The 13,302-nt window shown below is 53.2% G+C and overlaps 1 pseudogene across 1 annotated transcript; it reads left to right on the forward strand.

The window, feature by feature from the left end:
- The first annotated feature begins 8,349 nt into the window (after positions 1–8,349).
- LOC101905400 (immunoglobulin lambda variable 1-40-like) lies at positions 8,350–8,890 on the forward strand (annotated as a pseudogene). The gene is made up of 2 exons (XR_009493712.1): positions 8,350–8,448; positions 8,558–8,890. The product of XR_009493712.1 is annotated as an immunoglobulin lambda variable 1-40-like (transcript).
- The last annotated feature ends 4,412 nt before the right edge of the window (positions 8,891–13,302 follow it).

Raw genomic sequence — 13,302 nt, forward strand, 5'->3', positions numbered from 1 at the left:
GTCCACACTCCTTGATCACTCTGGAACCCAGCCTGGTGAGGAGGCTGGTCATCATGGACACAGTCTCAGCACTAACCACAGCCACAGGGATCCCCGTGTGATGGGGATGTCTGATGAAAGCTTGTCCTCTACTCCCCGTGGACCCATCACTGCCCTGACCCTGCCTGTGACATCACCAGTGCTGGTTCAGGTCTCTGCTCTCACTTGTGCTATTAAATCCAGCAGTCTCACCTCTCATCCAGGTCCATCATTATGGGTCCACGAAACTGTCCCTTTTTCACTCTGGTCTTCATAATACAAGCAGAATGCCCATGTGCCCAGATACACAGGGTCCCTCACAGGTACTGAGCAGGATATCGAGGAAGCAGAAGCCCAGATCTGTGCCTGGAGCCCCAGGGGCCTCTCTACCCCCCGCACGTTCCTCTCCTGCTCCAGGCTTTGTGCTCTGCCCTGAACCCTGACCTTAGGGAAGCTGGTGCCTCCTTTCCTGGGGATTGCTGCCTAAGAGCCCTCTTCTCCAGTACTGGGAGACCCTCCCTGTTAGGATGTGGCTCTCAGACTCCTCACTTGCTCATTTCCTCCTCTTTTGCCTCATGATCTCTCCCCCTTTTCCCTCCTGCTTCTTTGTTTGAGATGATATTGGATAAATGTCACTATTTTGGACACAGACCTTATAATCCCACCTCCATAAATCTATGGATTCGTAACATTGAAGGTTAGAACGTTAGACTTCACCATGTCAATGAAGATCAGGTAACGTCATAACGGTTTCTCACCAGAGATGAAACCTGTCTGATGGTTTTCAGCCCAGACAAGGATGAGATTCCCATTTATAGGCATAATTTTTATATCAAACTTTAATATGAAAGATTATAAAATTAGACTAAAAACATCTTTAAATATCTGAGTCAAAAAGAAGTACTGTGAGACCATGATCAAGGGTAAATGAGAACCCCTGGAAGTGACCAAGAAGAGCTTTGTGTTCCTGAGAGACTCCTATTCTCTTTGCAAAGAGAGAAATAAGAGCAGAGCCATGCAGTCTGGGCTGGGAAGGTCCCGGGAGGCCCTGCAAATTCAACCTTGACTCCTTATCAACCTGGGAAGGAAGCTCAGACAGAATCCTGACCAGGTACCACCCACAGGCACACTGGGAGTTTGAACCCTGGAAACTCGGGTCGGGTGGTTGTGTTCTGGCAGTGAACCCACGAGCTGGGCAGAGCAAACACAGACATCAGGGAATCCTGAAATTCGTTAGTGTATCAGCATACCATTGAGGGGTCTGAGGTCATTCAGTTCAGTTCAGTTCAGTCGCTCAGTCGTGTCCGACTCTTTGTGACCCCATGAATCGCATCACGCCAGGGCTCCCTGTCCATCACCAACTCCCGGAGTTCACCCAAACTCATGCATTGAGTCTGTGATGCCATCCAGCCATCTCATCCTCTGTCGTCCCCTTCTCCTCCTCCCCCAATCCCTCCCAGCATCAGGGTCTTTTCCAATGAGTCAACTCTTCACATGACGTGGCCAAAGTATTGGAGTTTCAGCTTCAGCATCAGTCCTTCCAGTGAACACCCAGGACTGTTCTCCTTTAGGATGGACTGGTTGGATCTCTCATTAGGTACCTGGAAAAATCAATGACCAAGCCCAAACTAGATGAAGGCGACTCATTCTACTGCCCTGGCGGTGACATCAGGAAGACCCAGCTGCAAGTGTGAGAAAGCCCTTCCAGGAGGCCGTCGGTGTGAAGTGGGGAGGAGGAGGTCTGAGTCCAGCAGGGGGGCCGCTGTGGGCCTGTTCTGAGAGCCCAGGGTCCTGGCCAGGCAGGCTGGCACTCCTCCCTTGGTCTTGCCCACGTGGGCAGCAGGGGTCCTCACTGGAGGGTGATGTCCTGCACCTGGGCCCCCAGGGGGACACGGCAGCTCTCCAGCCCTCAGAGCCACAGGCTTGCCTCTCAGTTCACCGCTGCTCTGTTGTTGGAGTCAGTGCCCAGACCTGAAATCCAACTGAGGACAGAGGGACGGTCATACAAGAAGAATGAACTTCCTTCAGGAACTCGGCCTCAGGGATACTGGACAGGGGATAAGAGACCCTGCAGAGGCTGCGCCATGCCCACAGAACGCCCGGGTGTTCCCAGTGGAAGAGGGATGCAGGCAAGGACCCGCTGTCACAATCTGTGTCATTTAAAAATGTTCCCTGTTGGGTTATGTGGCAATTTCAACATTTTGAAGTGAACTATGGGAAACTGATATTGTGTCAGTTTTTGTGGCTCCATTACTCTATTCCTTCCGTTTTAATTAATACTTTATGTTAACACTTGTAACATGAAATATATTGATAATCAGAAGTTCAGCCAAACTGTCATCAATATGTTCATATAATAAGAAAAGAATTCACTAGGAATACATAATAACCCCTTGCCACCGCTCCCACTCCCTGCAGCCTCTTCTGCTCCTCTCTTGCTCTTTCCTAAGAGCACCCCTCTAATCCATGACTTTCCTCCCCAAATCTGGGCTCCTCTCTACAACCTTCAACCAGCGACCTCCTTCTCCAGACCAACGTCACTCTAATCAGGTCATGGGTCAGTTTCCAGGCTTCCTTGACCAGCCTTGTCCTCCCTTGCAACCTCTCTAGCCCTCCTACCAGAGAAGCCTTCAGGTCTCCAGACTTCAGTTGTGACCCCAGCTTCATCCCCTCCCGGCCAGGGCGGTCACTGCTGCCTTACCTGGACCTCCTTTAAACTCAGCCTATCTTCCTATGGTCACTTCCTGAGTGTCCGAGGTCAGCAGACCTGCCCTGTCACGCACGTTCCCTCAACTCAGCTCTGAGCTGACCCTATGGCTCCCATACCTCAGCCTGCCCTGTTTTCACAGGCTGCTCAGAGATAAGCACTCCCCAGTGGAGAGGCAATATGTGGCAGAAAGAGCTGGTTCTAGCCCTGCCTCAGTCAAAGTCCAAAACAAGTTAGGAATACAAATATCTTGTAGAAATATTTTTACTGGATAGTATTTAAAATTTCCTAGGATACCTATGAAGTCATTTAAAAAGAAGTTTTTTAATAAAAAAAAGAACTTACGATGATAATTAGTTTTTCCAGAACTGTACCCTTGTAAGTGAAAAATTAAGAGAGAACGTCGATTTCCGTCAGTTTAATTCATGCACAGATTTTAAGGAATGACTGTAGATTTTCACTAAATCCATTACCACATTTGGTTCGTTTAAAATCTCACCACCCAGGTGTTAACACCTCACCAGTGCAGGCAAGCTACAGTCAACCGTTCTTTTCCAACCAATCACTTCGACCTCTACCTTTCTCCTAACCTGCTATTTGGGGATGGTTGGTCTAACAGCTATTACGTATCAGGATTCCCTGGGGACACAACCCTGCTCAGAGCCCTTCAGAGTCTCAATAAAAACTGCCAGGAGCATCACCAGGCCTGCACCCTTCAGCCGGTGCCCTGTGCCTGCAGGAAAGACGCCCGGGAGGGGCCACTTCATAAGACGGCCATAGGACAGGGTCCAGCGTGTGGAAGGCTTCACACACAGTAAGTTCTGTTCAGTTCAGTAGCTCAGTCATGTCCGTACTCTTTGCGACCCCATGACTGCAGCACGCCAGGCTTCCCTGTCCATCACCAACTCCTGGAGTTTACTCAAACTCATGTCCATTGAGTTGGAGATGCCATCCAACCATCTCATCCTCTGTCATCGCTTTTCCCTCCTTTCCTCAATCTTCCCAGATCAGGGTCTTTTCAAATGAGTCAGTTCTTTGCATCAGGTGGCCAAAGTATTGGAGCTTCAGCTTCAGTATCAGTCCATCCAATGAACATTCAGGACTGATTTCCTTTAGGATGGACTGGTTGGATCTCCTTACAGTCCAATGGACTCTCAAAAGTCTCCTGCAACACCAGAGTTCAAAAGCATCATTTCTTTGGTGCTCAGCTGTCTTTATAGTCCAACTCTCAACTTTTCCATGACTACTGGAAAAACCATAGCTTTGACTAGACAGACCTTTGTTGGCAAAGTCATGTATCTGCTTTTTAATATGCTGTCTAGGTTGGTCATAGCTTTTCTTCCAAGGAGCAAGCATCTTTAATTTCATGGCTGCAGTCCCCATCTGCAGTGATTTGGAGCCCAAACGTGAAGTCTGTCAGTTTCCACTGTTTCCCCCCATCTATTTGCCGTGAAGTGATGGGACCAGATGCCATGACCTTAGTTTTCGAAATGTTCGGTTTTAATCCAACTTTTTTCACTCTCCTCTTTCGCTTTCATCAAGAGGCTCTTTTGTTCAAACACATGGTAAAGATCCAGGCGTTTAGGAATGCTGAGTCCACCTCAGGCCTCTCTCCACACCTTCACCCCCTCCTCAGAGAACTGCCCCCTCTTCCTCATTGCTGAGGGACGCACAGAGGAAGGAGGGCTCTGCCCACCAGGGGGAGGCCCACAGAGGAGGGACCCTGCTGTCCTGCACAGAAGGAGACCCACTTTCCGCTCCGGGCCGGCACTGCCCTGACCTGATCCTGATCTGAGAGGAATTTGTGTCTCAGATGCCCCTCGGTCCTGACCCCCTGAGCAGTCATGGAAGCCCTGGACAGATTCATCCTGAGGATTTGAGGGGAGCCCATGATGGCCCTGAGCTCAGGGGGACACAGAAGGGGCACCTGGCCTGGTGCTAAAGAGGGACAGTGCACAGAGCAGGAGCAGGATCTGTCCTTGAGGGCTCTGCTCTCCAGGTCACAGGATGTGTGTCTGGGCCTGGACAAGGGGTGAGGGGGCGCTCGGGGTCCATTTCTGAAGCTGGGTGGTGGGAGGCAGAGCTGGCCCCCCGACAGAGCTCCCTGACAAGGCCTGGTGGCTCTGCTCAGGGCTCCCAGCTGTGACTCCCATTCCTGAGACCCACAGAGCCCTACCCCTGACAACTCTCTGGCCACCGTCAGGCATAGAGACCTGGCCCAGGGCCTGGGAGGGTCAGTTGATGCACGGGATCCTTTGCATGAAAGGACCCCCCCCTCTCAGGGTATGAAGAGGGGAAGGAGCGGTGTGGGGACACTCTGCTCAGCTGTGAGCCTACAGAAGGCAGGACACCCTGACTGTGTCCACCATGGCCTGGTCCCCTCTGCTCCTCACCCTGGTCGCTCTCTTCACAGTGACTGGATGTGGGGACAGGGGAAGGGCCCTGGGAAGACTCACAGGCCCTGCTCCCTGCTGTCCTGTCAGGACCCCAGAGTCACCATGTCTGTCTCTCCCCTTCCAGGATCCTGGGCCCAGGCTATGCTGACTCAGCCGCCCTCCGTGTTCGGGACTTGGGTCAGAGGGTCACCCTCTCCTTCACTGGAAGGAGCAGCAACACTGGGGGTCTTTATGTCAGCTGGTACCAACAGCTCCCAGGAAAGGGCCCTAGACTCCTGACATATGAAAATAGCAAACAACCCTCAGGACTCCCAGAATTGACTCTCTGGCTCCAAGCCTGGCAACTCAGCCTCTCTGACCACCTCAGTTCATGCTGAACGATACTGATTATTACTGTTTCTCATGGGCTGACGGCTTGAAAGTTTGCACAGTGCTTCAGGCCAAGAGAAGGAGACAAAAACCTGCTTCCCCCACAGCCATGGGCTCCGAGGGCAAGGTGTTTGCCCTCCCTTCCTGGAGTCCCTGAGACCATGGGAACCCAGCAGACTGAGTGTGCCCTGACTGCAGCACAGTTGCCCCCTCAGCTCAACTCCCCTCCCTAGGCCAGCGGCACACAAGGGGTGGTCACACGCCCCTGGATGAAGGAGCTGCTCACAGCAATTGCCCCCGGCTCCCAGGTCGGAGTCTGCAAGCACGGAGCAGGGGAGTCAGTGCGCCCTTGCTGGGTCACTGGGGCAGTGAATGCACATCCCTGAGCTTCATCACAGAAGCATTTCTGTTAAAGGAAAAGGAAATGGAACTCAGAGTTTCTACAAGCAATTTCCACAGAATCCAGTATCCAGTAGAATTGTCACTTCTATCAAGAACCAGAATACTAAATATTGAAGGGAAGTGAGAAGGCATAGACATCACTGGTGAGATACCTGAGATGATGAAATCAGGTGACAGATGTTTTTAGGGACAAAACATCAAATCTATTGATGAGCAAGTACAAACACTCTTGGTCCTAAGGAAAAGGAGATAAATGTAGGAAAAGGAGAAAAAGTAGTCAGAATCACCTGAAAATACAATAGAAGAAATAAAAAAGAAGTATCTGCACACTATCAACAGACGTTGTAATACTTATTGCTATTCGATTCATCATATTGGTTTAATGTGACAGAGTGTTTGGTGACAGGAAAAAAGAGGCGACCCCTGCCTTCCTTTCATAAGGCTTCCCAGGGTGTCGCTCGAGGTACAAGAAACCCGGTGCCACATGCAAGGGGCCATAAGAGAAGGGGGTTTCATGTCCCTGGGTGGAAGATCCTCTGGGAGCAAGAAACAGGAACCCTCTCCAGTGTTCCTTTGCCTGGAGAATCCCAGGGGACAGATGACCTGGTGGGCTAGAGTCCACGGGGTCGCAAAGGAGTCAGACAGGATTGAGAACACCAAGAAACTGAGCGGCACCTTGCTCCACTCTCACCGCCGTGAACGTTCCCGGGTGCGTCACCAGGGGGCGCTGTGCACCTGCTCAGAAACTGGCAGCCCCTCAAAGCACCGCACGGTCCCCTGAGCTGGCCCTGCACCCGGGCTCCAGCGGACTGAGTTGGATGTGAAGCAGGTGGTTCCTCTCAGGGGACAGACTCAGAGCCTCGGCCCGCAGGCCTCCTCCTGGGACTGAAGCTGCACCCGGGCCGAACACCCAGAGTTGGAGGGTGAAGGGGTCAGGTAGTCATCAGTGGCCCACCCTCTTCCCAGAAAGAGAGGAGGGAGGAGCCCCTAGAGCCCACTCGGTGAACCCCTCCAGCTCTCCTCAGCCTGCGCCCGCTCCTCCTCATCTCTGCTCAGAGCCTGCCCTCCCGCTCTCCTCATTGTGACTTTCCTCCCAATTCTGGGCCTCGCTCTTTCTACATCATACACTGTTGGCCTCCACAGTGTGACCAAGCTCATGCTCTTAGAGAGTCATGAACGAGTTTCCAGATCTTCCTGAAACACTCACTTCCTCATCCCCCTCCTTGAACCTCTCTAACCCTTGCTTCCCGAGAAGCCTCAGGTTTCCGGCTCTCAGGTGTGACCCCAGCTCGACCCCTCCCTGTTCCACCCCTGGTTCCCCCTCATTTCCCAGGGGACCCAGTGATGCCCACCCAGCAGCTGATTTATCCCGTGAACGTTCACACTCTGTCCATGTGCCCATCGAGTCAGGATTCAGGAGGGGAGAGAAAGCCTGGTCCTGACACCTGGGAAATGATTCCTGGCTGAGGAGTGTCTGTGCTCAGCTGCTGTGGGACTGACTTTATGCACAGTGAGCCCGGGAGAAGCTGCTGGGCCCTGGGCTGGGAAAGCAGACCCTGTCCTGGGGCTCTGCCCCTGGGGCCGTGACTGCTGCTCTGTCTGACCATGTGCATGGTCCCGTCTGAGATTCCTGAGAACAGCTGATCTGCCTTGTCATGTCCTGTGTCTCATCTCAGATCTGAGGCTGACCCATGGCTCTGATAACTCAGCCTGCCCTGTTTCACAGAGAGAACATCCTGCTAAGACATGAAAATCCTTTAGTGGAGATGCTTGTCAGAAAGGCTTTAAAATGATCTTATTTAAAGAACAGAATCTACAAGGAACATTATGTTTTAGAAATAGTACCATGGCAATGCAAAATTAAAACAGAGCCAGAGTCGGACACAACTTAGTGACTGAACCACAACATTTTCTTCAGTTAAGTTTAGGCATCTATTTTAAGTGATGACCTTAGATTTTTCCTACTCCATGATCACATTTTGGTTCATTTAAAATCTCAAAGTCACACATCCACTGTGTAACACTCACATGCACTACAGGGTAAATTACACCTGGATCTTTTTTCCAACACAACTCTTCCTGAACTGTGTAACTTCAAAGCCAGTTTGGGAAAGTTGACTCTAAGAGCTCTGATCACTAGGTCACAGGATGTATGTCTGGGCCAGGACACCAGGGGGCCATCCAAGCCATTCCTGTGGGTCTGCAGCTGAGATCTGAGATGAGTCCCCTGGTGCTTCCAGGTGCTTTCTGCTCAGGGTTCCCAGCTGTGACCTCCCATCCCCAAGCCCCACAAACCCTGCCTCTGATCACCCACTGGACTCCTTAGGGCACAGGAAGCTGACCCAGGTCCCAGAGGTGATCAGAGCATTGTGGGGGTGGTGTGGGAAGGACGGTCATTTGCATGAAAGGCCCCGCCCCTCTCAGGGTATGAAGAGGGGAAGGGAGTGCTGTGGGGATGCTCTGCTCAGCTGTGGGGCCACAGACAGCAGGACGCCCTGACCATGTCCACCATGGCCTGGTCCCCTCTGCTCCTCACCCTGGTCGCTCTGTGCACAGGTGACTGGATGCGGGGCCAGGGGAGAGGTCTTGGAAAGACACATATGCTGTGCTCCCCGCTATCGTGTCTGGACCCCAGACTCACCATCTCTGTCTCTCTCCCTTCTAGGATCCTGGGCCCAGGCTGTGCTGACTCAGCCGTCCTCCGTGTCCGGCTCCCTGGGCCAGAGGGTCTCCATCACCTGCTCTGGAAGCAGCAGCAACATCGGTAGTTATAATGTGGGCTGGTACCAACAGGTCCCAGGATCGGGCCTCAGAACCATCATCTATGGTAGTAGCAGTCGACCCTCGGGGGTCCCCGACCGATTCTCCGGCCCAAGTCTGGCAACACAGCCCCCTGACCATCAGCTCGCTCCAGGCTGAGGATGAGGCGGATTATTTCTGTGTAGCTTATGACAGTAGTAGCAGTATTGCACAGTGCTCCAGGCCAGGGGGGAAGTGAGACAAAAACCTGCTCTCCCCTAAGTCATGGGCCTCCCGGGGCTGAAGCATCTTCTGCCAATGCAGACAATTCTGTTGTTTGTTTGATTTAAAACGGGGGTCTGAGCCCCACACCAGGAAATTAGTCTGGGAAATCCTTTCAGTTCTTCTTCATTCTGCGCCCTCACCAAGGCCTTGCTTTGGCAACCACATTTTATATGAATATCTGAAGTTGAGCAGAAGGCCCTGAATGCAGAGGCAGGTCCTGGCAGACAGAGTCCATGACGGTCAGGTCAGAACCAGAGAGACAGCGTCCAGCTGCGTCTGATTCAGGACACTTCAGGTCCTCAGCTGTCCTTGGGCTGAGGTGAGGCCCAGGCTGCTGCTCCTGCCTTTCCTGTGACCGCCTCTTCAGGCTCCCCAGGCTCCCAGGCCTGCGGGGGACTAGACCAGGATTCCTGTCAAACTGTGGAGTGGGGCAGCCCCAGGGGTTCCCTGCTCAGGCCTGCTGGACCTTCTGCTGCTGCTGCCCCACCCTGGATCCAGGTCATCGAGGGCTCTGCCCTTGCATGGAGGCTCCTCTCTCCCCTCTGTCCCTCAAATCCGCCCCACACCGCCCCCACAGCAGCCCATTCCCAGGAGAGGGTCTCAAAGGACACAGAAAATCTGTCTCCATCACTGGGGGACACAGGGGTCTGTTAGTCTCTAATCTCAGTGTCCGAATGGGGGGTCATCAACGCTCTCAGCCCTGGCAGACCCCCACGCCATGGGCCTCTCCTGCACAGGGAGCATCCTGCTCTCAGCCCTCCTCTGTTCCCCTCGTGTGTCCGGGGCTCAGGAGGGGGGACTCAGCCAGGGTCGGTGACTCCATGGACACTCAGCCACACTCACCTGCCTGGGAACAGCAAGACGGTGGCACCAGGGGGCGACTTGGCTGCCGTCCCAGTCGTTGCGGAGTCCCAGCTCCTGAGCACAGGAGTCACAACCCGCCCGCAGGGTCTCAGCGAGGCTGGAGGGCTCCGAGTCAGGTGGGGCTCCCTGACCATCTCTGGGCCCCAGCCCCGAGGACAAGGCTTAGCCCCTAGACCTGGTGCTGCTGTGAGTGACCACACTGCAGCCCTGAGGCCCTGGACGGCTGTACTGCAATGGTTTCAGGGCCTTGTGTGTGTGGAGACCCCTGTTCCCTCACAGACCACAGCTGACTCTATGGCTCCCGCACCCCTGAGCAGTGACATCAGTGTCACGCCACTCTACTGTAGCTGGAACCTGCAGAAGCCAGCGAGCCCTCCTCGGTCCTCCGTCCTACCACTCAGACTCCCAGTAAGGACCAGGCTCCAGGGTCCCCGCAGGTTTTCCTGGATTCAAGAGATGCCTCCGGCCAACGTGGGCCTCCTGCTCATCTCTGGCTGCAGCCTGAGCATGAAGCTGACTCTGACCGTGCAGGCTGGTGCAACAGGGCTTCTCACAGCGACACAGGTAGATGGGAAACTGGGACGAGAGGCCCAGCCTGTCAGGCTTATTCTTAGACAACCGTCAAATGTTAATAATACCCAGAATCAATTCATTTCCTAGGTATGTCTGGTCATAGTATTCTACTCTCAGTTTGTACAGTCAGTTTTTGCTGAAGTCTCAGAAAATGTAAACCAATTTCTGATACCGCTGAAGTGCACCCTGGGTAATCCGTTGATCAAGGGAGCTGTGGAGCTGAGGCTCCCTCACTTGAGATCAGAGCAGGGAGTTTGCCCAGATGCGCCCTTCAGCAGAGTCCGTGGACCATCCCAGCAGGCAGATCGGGTCCCCAGGAGTGTGAACCCTGCTCCTGAAGGGCAGAGCAGAGAGCGTGAGGATTGAGGGGCACCGGTGGTACATCGCAGGAGGCAGGGAAGCCCGGAGAGGTTCTCCTGACCCACAGGTGCGGCTGTGTCCTGCCCTCTGCTTCTCTGCTGTCTCCACCCATTGGAGCATTTCCTACTTCCAGGTTGGGGGTGGTCTGTGGACTGTCAGGAGCAGGGGCCCCACAGGATGTGCCCGTGTCCCCCTGCTTGTTGATGCCCCCGATGAGCCCAGATCCAAGAGCCCATGGCCTGTTAGAAGAATCCAGCGGGGAAGGGGATCAGCATGGCAATGATGACCGTATTCCAGGCAAAAATCCCTGCCTTTGTGACCGATGACAGACGTGAGGGACACTGAGGGGTTAGGCCCTGTTCTCTGCCTCTGTGGGCTCCACACCCGGTCCTTGATCACTCTGGACCCCAGCCTTGTGAGGAGGCTAGTCATCAGTGTCACACCAGCTCATCACTAACCACAGCCACAGGGATCCCCGTAAATGTGATGGGGATGTGTTGAAGAAGCTTGCCCTCTACTCCCGTGTCGACCCATCACTGCCTTCTGACCCTGCCTGTGACGTCACCAGTGCTGGTTCAGGTCTCTCTGTCGCTTGCTGCTATTAATCTGGGCAGTCCTCAACCTCCTCATCCAGGTCCATCATTATGGGGGTCCATGAAATTGTTCTTTTTCTGTCTGGTCTCCAAACACAAGCAGAATGCCCATGTGTCCAGATACAACAGGGTCCCTCACAGGTACTGAGCAAGGGATCGAGGAAGCAGAAGTCCAGCATCTGTGTCCTGGAGCCCCAGGGGCCTGTCTTACCCGCCGCAATGTTCCTCTCCTGCTCCCAGCCTTTGTGCTCTGCCCTGAACCCTGACCCTTAGGGAAGCTGGGTCCTCCCTTTCCCTGGGGATTGCTGCCTGAAGAGCCCTCCTCTCCAGGTACTGGGAGACCCTCCTGTTAGGATGCAGCTCTCAGACTCCTCACTTGCTCATTTCCTCCTCCTTTGCCTCATGATCTTCCCCCTTTTTCCTCCCTGGTTCCTTGTTTGAGATGATATTCGATAAATGTCACTATTTTGGACACAGACCTTATAAACTCACCTCCATTAAATCTATGGATTCTACAATTGAAGGTTAGAACATTAGACTTCACCATGTCCAATGAAGATCAGGTAAGTCATAAGGGTTTCGCAACCAGAGATGAAACAGGAGCCAGATAAGGATGAGATTCCCATTTATAGGCATAATCTTTTATGTCAAACATTTAATATGGAAAGATTATAAAATTAGACTAAAAACTTCTTTAAATATCTGAGTCAAAAAGAAGTACTGTGAGAACCATGATCAAGGGTAAATGAGAACCCCTGGAAGTGACCAAGAAGAGAATTGTTGTTCCTGAGAGCCTCCTACGCTTTGCAAAGAGAGAAATAAGAACACAGCCATGCAGTCTGGGCTGGGAAGGTCCCGGGAGGTCCTGCAAATTCAACCTTGACGACCTATCAAGCTGGGAAGGAAACTCAGACAGAATCTTGACCAGGCACCACCACGGCATGCTGGGAGTTTGAACCCTAGAAACTCAGGTTCGGGTGGTTGTGTTCTGGCAGTGAACGCACGAGCTAGGCAATGCACACTCAGACATCAGGGAATCCTGAAATTCATTAGTGTATCAGCATACCATACAGGAGTCTGAGGTCATTCAGTTCAGTTCAGTCGCTCAGTCATGTCTGACTCTTTGTGACCCCATGAATCGCAGCACGCCAGGCTCCCTGTCCATCACCAACTCCCGGAGTTCACCCAAACTCATGTGCATCTAGTCGGTGATGCCATCCAGCCATCTCATCCTCTGTTGTCCGTTCTCCTTCTCCCAGTCCTTCCCAGCATCAGGGTCTTTTCCAATGAGTCAACTCTTCACATGAGGTGGCCAAAGTATTGGGTTTCAGCTTCAGCATCAGTCCTTTCAGTGAACACCCAGGACTGGTCTCCTTTAGGATGGACTGGTTGGATCTCTCATTAGGCACCTGGAAAAATCAATGACCAGGCCCAAACTAGACGAAGGCGACTCATTCTACTGCCCTGGGAGGTGACATCAGGAAGACCCAGCTGCAAGTGTGAGAAAGCCTTCCAGGAGGCTGTGGTGTGAAGCGCGGGAGGAGGAGGTCTGAGTCCAGCAGGGGGCGCTGTGGGCCTGGTCCTGAGAGCCCAGGGTCCTGGCCAGGCTGGCTGTCACCTCCTCTGTTGCCTTTGCCGTGGGCAGTAGGGTCCTCACTGGAGGGTGACGTCCTGGCACCTGGGCTCCCAGGGGACACGGCAGCTCTCAGCTCAGAGCCCCAGGCGTGCCTCTCAGTTCCTGCTGCTCTGTCGTGGGGTCAGTGCCCAGACCCGACATCCAACCAAGGACAGAGGGACAGTCATGCAACAAAAATGAACTTCCTTCAGGAAACTCGACCTCGGGATACCTGGACAGGGGATGAGAGACCCCTGCAGAGGCTGCCCCATTGCCCACAGAACGCCGGGTGTTCCCAGTAGAAGAAGGATGCAGGCAAGGACCTCTGTCACCATCTGTGTCATTTAAAAACGTTCCCTGTTGTGTTATTTGGCAATTTCA

This window comes from Bos taurus, unplaced genomic scaffold, assembly GCF_002263795.3.
Source record: "Bos taurus isolate L1 Dominette 01449 registration number 42190680 breed Hereford unplaced genomic scaffold, ARS-UCD2.0 Leftover_ScbfJmS_2054, whole genome shotgun sequence".
In the NCBI taxonomy this organism is placed as follows: domain Eukaryota; kingdom Metazoa; phylum Chordata; class Mammalia; order Artiodactyla; family Bovidae; genus Bos; species Bos taurus.